Below are 8,185 nucleotides of genomic sequence, written 5' to 3'. Positions count from 1 at the left end.
AAGGCGCGCGCCCGGCCCCGGCCCCGCCTGGCCCCGCCCCCCACGTGTGACGCCACCGAGTCGCGCGGGCTCGCGCGCGCCCCCCGCGGCCCTGAGGGGGTGAGGGGAGCGCGCCTGAGGCTCGGGGTGCTCTGCGCGCTCCCGCTTCTCCCCGGGCTCCTGCTTCTCCCCGGGCTCCTGCTTCTCCCCGGGCTCCTGCTTCTCCCCGGGCTCCTGCTTCTCCCCAGGCTCCTGCTTCTCCCCAGGCTCTTGTTCTCCCCAGGCTGCTGCCTCTGTCCAGGCTGCTGCTCCTCTCCAGGCTCTTGTTCTCACCAGGCTCCTGGCGCTCTTCGGGCTCCCGTTTATTTCCAGGGTCCCGTTTCGCCGCTCAGGTTCCTGTTTCTGTCCTCGAGCTCCCGGTTGTCTCCTGGGTCCAGGTTGTCGCCATGGGCTCACAGTGTTCCTCTTGGGCTCCCGGTTCTCCCCACCAGTCCCCTGTGGTGCAGGTCTCAGGTGGGTGCCAGGCCAGCGGCCTGTCACTGTGGGAAGTGACAAGGCCCAGTCAGGAATTGGGGCAGGAAAAGAGGTTTGGGAACAGGGCTGCGGAATGAGTAGCTGAGCGCTGGTGGAGCCACACAGAAGAGGCTGCAGAGGTAAGGRATTGGGAAGAGWTTCTTCCCTGTGMGGGTGRTGAGGCCCTGCCACAGGTGTCTCAGAGAAGAGACTGCCCCATCCCTTGAACTGTTCAAGGCCAAGCTGGATGGGTCTTGGAGCAATGTGGTCTAGTAAGCAGTGTCCCTGCCCRTGGCAGGGCAGTTTCAACTAMATGGGCTTTAAGGTCCCTTCCAACCCAAACCTTTCCATGACACATGATTCTATATCCTGCTTAAAGTATGTTGCTGSTGCATACAATGTGGCCTGCCATGCCTCAGGCTCATAACCCAGGTAAATAGGAGCTGGAGTAAGGAATGAATGCATGGATAACAGGATGTGTAGCTGTCCATGGCAGGGTTCTGCAGGGGCTTTTGGTGAACAGTGTACCCATAAAGGAAAAGCAGTCACACAGCCAAAGATGAGGCTCCTGGAGAAGCCGGCAGATTGAAGAACTTGTGGGGTTCAGTCCTGCAGAGAGCTTGATGGGTGATGAACCTTCATGGGGTCAGGGAYTGAGCAGTCCTCTGGAAGAGAAGCTCTAGAGTCCCTCAGGGTTGGAATTGTGGGGAATCTCACCCTGGCCCACGTGTTCTCACACCTGCATGAGGCACAGGCAGCTGTGTGTGACAGTGCAGGCTCCTGAGTGACACACGTGGCAGCCCGAGGTGCAATGCCCTGGTGGGCTCAGGGACTCTGGCATCTCACAGGCAGCCCTAGGCCCGGGCTTCCTGGTTCCCAGTGCAGCAGCGCTGCCCCTCGCTCAGCAGGAAGGGCCCAGCTGTTCTGCAGAAAGCTGGACGTCAGCCAGGGCCCAAGTTCAAACAGAGCCCATTAAATGGCCTTTTCCCCCTTCCTCCRCATTTCCAGCCCTGCTTGTAGCCCTGATTCTATTTATAATGCCCAGGAAAAGCGAGCTGAGACTTTCCCACAGTGCCGRCTTCTCAGGCGATTGTTGTTCGAGAAGCTGGAATGTACACAGTATTATTTTTGCATCCCCCTGGGAAGGGTTTTTATTTTTTATTGCGTGTCACTCTGTGTCCCCGTCTGTGCTGAGGAGGAGAGTGTGTGAAGCACAAGGTGTCTGGTGCTGCTTACAGCTCTTGAACGCTTTGYCACTGCTGGTTTGGGTGTCTGCACATGAGCTCCTTTTGGGGAGAGTGCAGGGTGCTCTGAGAAGTGTGCTAACAAGCCTTGGGGATGGAGGCCAAAGCRGGTCATCGTCCTTGAGATAGGTGGCCCCTGTGTCAGTGCCAAACCTTGGGAGCACCCATCACGTCACTTGCTCTGTGCCTCAGTGTCCCCCAGGYAGAGCAGAGGGAGCACCAAGAACTGTGCTGGGAGCAATGGCCTCATCATTTCTGCTCTGCCTGGGGTTTGGCATTGACACATGCCCTTGTGGCACAGTTTTGGGGTGGCAAAGTGGCCACATGAGGCTGGGCCTGACAGCCAGGCCGTGGGGTGATGGTTGGTGTGGTGCTTGTGCCAGAGGAGGCCAGTGGGTTCTTTMTTTGCCTTTCTTGGCCATGCGAGGCTGCTCGCTGCACAGAGCTGCTGTGGGATATTCTGGGCTGTGGCAGCTCCGTGCTGCCTCAGAGCTCCACAGCCCTGAGCAGGCAGGTATTTCACAGAGCAAAAATCACCTTGCTTGGATTCAGGTGCTGCCTGTCCTCTCCCTTGTCACTGTCACCTGGCTACATGGCCTGCAGTGCTCCTGGCTCTCTCTTCCCCTGCCTTGCAAGGCCCTGCACCGCTCCATTCCCTCTGTGCCACAGGGCCTTCCCGCTGTCCCTGGGTTTTATCTCCCTRCTCAGGATTTGGGCATTTAGAAATGCTGTTGCACCATAATTTTGGATGGTTTCTTTTTGCCAGTCTGATGAAGGACAGGCACCTCCAAATAGCTTTACTCTTTGTCATGCTGGATTCTGGGGTTGACTATCCCAAATTCTATGTGTAGAACAGATGCAATCTGCAATYTCTCTGTTTTAGAGGCTTGCAAACACTCTTTGAGCATCTCCTYAATTGTTGTGATTAAATGTGGACCGTGTAGCTCTTAAAAATACTTTCCATGAGGACAAACTATGGAAAGAAGTGATAGATTTTTTTCCCAGYTAGGGAATGGACACTCAGAGCCCCTCTGTGCTTGTAGCTGGTGACACTCCTGGGCTGGGGCTGGTGGCTCCAGCCTCTCAGAGCTACTTGACACCGGGAAGGAAGCTCACAGATGGGAGAGAGGCGAGGCCAAGGCGAGATCGCTCGGTCACAGCCTTCTTGTGCACAGAGCTGACAGCAGAGACACTGCCCAGATATTCAGGGCCACRGAGGCMGTGGGGTCCCTGYGGGACWGGCTGTCCCTCCAACATTTGCTCCRTGCTCTTGCTTGGCTGCAGTCCTTGCTCTGCCTGTGGGAAAGCACCAGGAGTGAGTTCACCAGCTCGGTGGCTCTTTGGCCATAGAGTCAGAGCAGCTCTCGCTGACCTTGTGGTGGTGTGGCTGCTCAGATAAAGGAAACAGCTCTGCTGCAGACAGGGTTGTARCAGGGAAGCAGTGGGATGCGKCCCTTCCCTGTGCCTGTTCCCCCARGGAGGACTGCACRTCTGTCCCTTGGCTGTGCCCTGCCTGTGCAGTGGGGTGCAGGCAGCGTTGGGGTGTGTGATGGGCACCACATCCCACAGACACAGTTCCTCGGTACCTGCAGCAGCACTGCACAGCTGGCTGTGCTTAGAAGTGTTACCTAATGGAAAACACTTCCAGAGGTTTCCAGACAAAGAGGGAAAAGGGTCGGTAGCTGTAAGTGTAATTAATACCCTGTAGTTATTTAAAAACATCGTTAGAAATGTGTCATTCAGAACTTTCTAGGGCTGGACATGTATCTGGGGATGTAATTAAGTTTTCAACAGTGCCTTTTCATCCTCCTYCTGTGWCTTTTTTTTTTTTTTTTTTTTAACGTGRGGATCTTGTTTTCCTAAGGGAAAAACAAAAATGAATGCTGCCAAGAAATTTTGTTTTCATACGTCAGTCCCAGCCCTTCTGCCAGCTTGGTCTTCCTGTGCTGACATGTCTGTGTCTGTTACAACCACAACAGCACCAGGAGCATTCCTGGGATTTTGGCTCCCTGTATTTTGAGGTGAGCTGTGCATAAATTCCCTAAAGCTGGCCCATCTGTGTATCTGGAATTGTGTCTTGAGTGCCCATCTGCAAGATGGGTTTTGATTGAYTGAATGGCCGAATTGGTTGGTGTCACTCAACCATGTCTTCGATCTGYTTCAGATCTGTAAAAACAAACCAGGTTCCTTCAAAATGGTGCTGATAATTTTCTGCTCTCCCTTTATATTTTCAAGAGGATGGAGTTGATTCCTTGGCAGATCTGCCTGGAGCTGAGGGTCAGATTTAAGGCATGTTGCTGACATCGGTGGCTTTCTTTTTTAATGAGCTTTGTTAGAATTCGTTCGTTAGCCATTAAGCAGTGCCAGTGCAGAGTTCATGCATGAGCTGAGCTGAAACCTGCACAGTGTGAATTAGTGATGAGGGAAAAGGAGGTCAGGGAATGTCTTGTTGCAGAGAACAGTGATAACGGGCATGTCCAAGGCCTGGAACCAGGGAATGGGCAGAAGAAAACTTAGAAATCATGACAAGGGATGAATTCCCACTGCTGTGTTCTGAGGAGGCGTTGTCCCTCCTCGTGCCAGTGGGATGTGCAYCAGCACCAAGCAAAGGTGTTCCCATGCAGCTTGAATTTGGGCGTTATTGGGGTGGGCTGAAGAGCTGGATGGTGTCAGGGGGATGAGCTGGTGATGTGACACRGTAGCCCACCATGAGAGGGGTCTGTCATGAACTTGGTTCATTGATGAGCCCTGTGCTCCGAAAGGATGCTGTGGGCCAGTGTCAGTGCCTTTGGAGAGGGCTCTATTGTGATGATGAGATGGCCATGTGGAAGACATGCCCAAGCAAGTTCCTGACTGTCCCTCCAAGCACTGAGTGTCAGGATAGGTTGCCCTGGAGGGGCAGGCAGGGATTTTACTGGCAAACACTGGAAAAACAAGACAGTTCCTCAACCCATGTGTGATCTGGCACGACAGAACTTGGGAATGGGGTGTGATGGAGAAAGTAATCCATGGAGTACAGAGCCTCCAGCAAGCCAGGAACATGTAGGTGYGAGGTTCAGGCATGAAGCTCCCAGCTCTGGACTGCGTCAGCCAAGCTGGCAGCGAGGAGTATCTGCAGGAGCTGGGGTTTGCTCTGGAGGTCACTTCTTCCTTGGCCAAAATAAATACTTTTGTGATTCCCTGCCCCTGTTTCCACTGCCTGTAGCTTCTCTGCGTCATCCCTGCTGCTCTGTGCCCGGAGCTCTTTTCCTTGGCTGCTCATGGAGTACARCACACTCCAGGATACTCAGGGTAGGGTCTGGTGGGTGGCACAAAGAGACAAAAATGGGGAAAAATCAAGGACAAATTGATAAAAAGGAGCATACAGGAAAGCCCTTGGGTGGTGGGGAGGTGCCTTGCTGCTGGCGTTTGCACATCTGAATCCAGCCAGAGCTTTGTATTGATTCCTTTAAAAGCTCTTTCAATTATTTTTACAATGAGCTCATCTTTCCTGGCACATCCTTGCTCCCTGTTCATTCCATACTGTCATGGCAGGTGTTGCTCTCTTCTCTGTAGTCATCCACATGTAAACTGGGAAGAGCAGCTCCGCTGCTTGTCCCTGGAGAAAAACAGGTCTGGTGTTGGCTCCTTGTAGGCGCTGTGTGAAGGTGGGATGGACAGAGCTGGAGGTGTTTCTGATGAAGCTGCCTGAATGGGGTCTGTGTGCTGCCTCTRTGCAGTGGGACTTGCACAGATGCTGGTTTTCTGTGCTCAGTACTTTGGGAAACATTCCTGTGAACAGGGATGGAGCTGTGGAAAAGGCTGAGTGGTGTGTTGGTACATGGTGAAGAGCCACTGCTACTCCAGACAAAAATCCAAAAGGCCTCTTGGAGTTGCATTTTTAAGACTATGAACTGACTGCACACTGCAAGGACAGTAAAAAAAATAAAGCCTTGTGGCATTCACAGTACCTGAGTGAAGCTGCTTAGAAATTCCACATKACAAGAGCTCAGAACTGTGTCTTAGGGGAGCTTGTTTTGCATCATTCACCTCAACCGATGCCTGTACCATAAAWTAAGAAATCGTGGAAATCCCAGATCTGGAAATCTGGAGTTCCTGAAGATCTGAAATCCTTAAAGTGCTGCCGTAAAGCTCCTTGAACAGAGGGTGTTCCGTGGTGAGGTGCAGCACCCTAAGTCTCTCTCTCCCCACATGTTTGATTTGAGTCGACTGAAGCAAGGAGTGGGTCCATGGATCTGACACAGGGTTGGTCCCATCCTCCGGAGGGGCTTGTGACAAGTCTTGGGGACCTGCAAGGCAGTGCCAGTGGTTCAGAGCTGAGGATGCACCCCCGGCTGCAGAKCTTTTGTCTGCTGACACCTCCTCTGCTGGTGGTGAAGCCATTGGAAACCAAGAGCCAAGAAATTCGAGGACCTGTCCAGGCAAAACACCTCCTTTTGCTTTAATAATTTTGTTTTTCTCAATTCTACACCCCCATAATAATGTGCCCAGACCTGTTTCACTGCACTGGATCACTCAGAGGGTTCAGTCTGAGATCCAGCTATTTCTAGAACGTATCATGCCTCTGTTCCATCCTCTGGCAAAAAGGCAGTGTTGTTTCTCTTTCCATGTCACACGTGCAAACATGGGTTTTGCCAACTTGTTTTTGGGGATGCAGTCCCTGCAAAACGCCCAAATCTGTGTGGATTCTTCTCTTCTGTGGTGCTGTGTGTGTGAGACGTCTGCTGGGCATGTTTGTGTTCCGGTGCAGTCGGATTTACGAAGCTCCTGTTTTCGCAGCCCCGCAGGAATTTGCAGGCTCAGTGAAATCGCTGGGGGCTCCCTGCAGAGGCTGGTTTGGTGTTAGCACTCTGCATCATTTCYGAGCAGAGGCAAAGGGCTGATGGAAGAAAATTTTTCTTCAAAGCTGCCTGTCCTGCTCCAGCTTCTGGTTCTTGTYGGCAGCTGCACTGTGTTAACCACAAGCCAGGGTGCTGCTGTTCCTCAGGTTGCTCATTTTTTGGAGATGAGCTCTTTTATAATATCCAAATAGTGTTAAAATTGTCCTCAGGATAGTTCTATTATGAATATCTGTGTATGTAGGTGTTTGTCCTCTTGAATTTTGCGCTTTATGGTCTAACAGATATTTTTCCAAGTGATGCAGGTCACTTATTCACAATATGCTGAATTCCTTCATCTGATATAAACTCAGGATCCTTTCCTGTTTCAAACCCACCAAAGATGTCTTTCCCTTGTGATTCAAAGTTATTATGTTTTTGGTTTTTTTAAGACGCAATTAATTTACTCTTTAAAAGTTACGTTCTTTATTTTAATATCTCCAAGAAATCACTGCTTRGGCACGCAGAGGCAGAGAAAAGGCTTGGATTCTGGAGGAGCTGAAAGTTTAATTTAGGGAGGGCAGTTTGGGAGAAGAATGAGAAAAATGCCATGAGCTCTTTTACAGAGAAAGGTCTACAGTACCATCACAGAAGACTCAAAAGSTCAAAACTCCCCTCACCTGGAACTCTGGGGGTAAACTGATACAAAGAAAGTAAAATCAGGGTTTCTCATGCAGTTTTCTGTTATGATAGATGATGAATGACTCGTTTTTTACCTCGCAAAGATGACTGCAAACCTTTTGGGGGTTGTTGGCACATATAGGCAGCAAGCTGAGTGGGTGTGTGTCTGCCTGGAAGCAGGGAACACAGCTGGGAAGTTTTTATGCCACCAGGAGGTGGGAGAGGAGGATCTTCTATTCTCAGAGCTCCCTTAAATGGTTGGGGGTGCCTGCAGTGACATTCTGTGCTTCTCTGCCTGCTGGGCAGCCCCTGCCCTTCTCCCGTGGGTGCTTGGGCTGGAGGGCTCATGGCAAGGGTGTGTTCTGAATGTAGTTTTCCAGTATTGTTATAACTGCAGTGGAAAACAGGGTGAGGGTTTGTCAGCTCAGAACACAGCCAGATGCCAAACCTTTTCATCCCAATTACCTTGCAGTTGTCCTTGTTGCACGGAAGTGTTATTCGAACACAGCCTTGCTCAAAGAATGGAGGGGARAGAAACAAGAGTGAGACAGGAAAAGGGCCTCCCAGGCTCTGCACAGCTTTGCCTGTGATTCRGGACAGGAACACCTTTGTGTTGCAGGTGACTCCAGCTGCATTCATCCTGGTGATTTGGCCATCAGGAGGAGTCCCTAAGAAACCAAATGCCTTGTTTTCAAGAGCCCATAACCAGAGCCCATCTCCAGAGACCTCTCTCCTTCAGGAGACCCAGACCAGGTGCAGGCTGGGCTCTAACTGTTGTCACCATATGCAGGGGCAGCCTGCTGTCTTCGAGCTCCAATTCCAGCCTCAAAGTCATCATAAGCTCCAGAAAGGTCTAAATGTTTTGCAAGAAGAAACTTGAGAACATGCCCATCAAACAGCTGAGTCAAGGATCCATGGTCTGGCATCTGTGGTGCTCTGAAACACTGATAA

This window comes from Malurus melanocephalus, unplaced genomic scaffold (assembly GCF_030028575.1).
Source record: "Malurus melanocephalus ecotype Western Australia unplaced genomic scaffold, MMel_1.1 scaffold_457, whole genome shotgun sequence".
Taxonomy (NCBI): domain Eukaryota; kingdom Metazoa; phylum Chordata; class Aves; order Passeriformes; family Maluridae; genus Malurus; species Malurus melanocephalus.
This window is presented reverse-complemented; position numbering follows the sequence as displayed.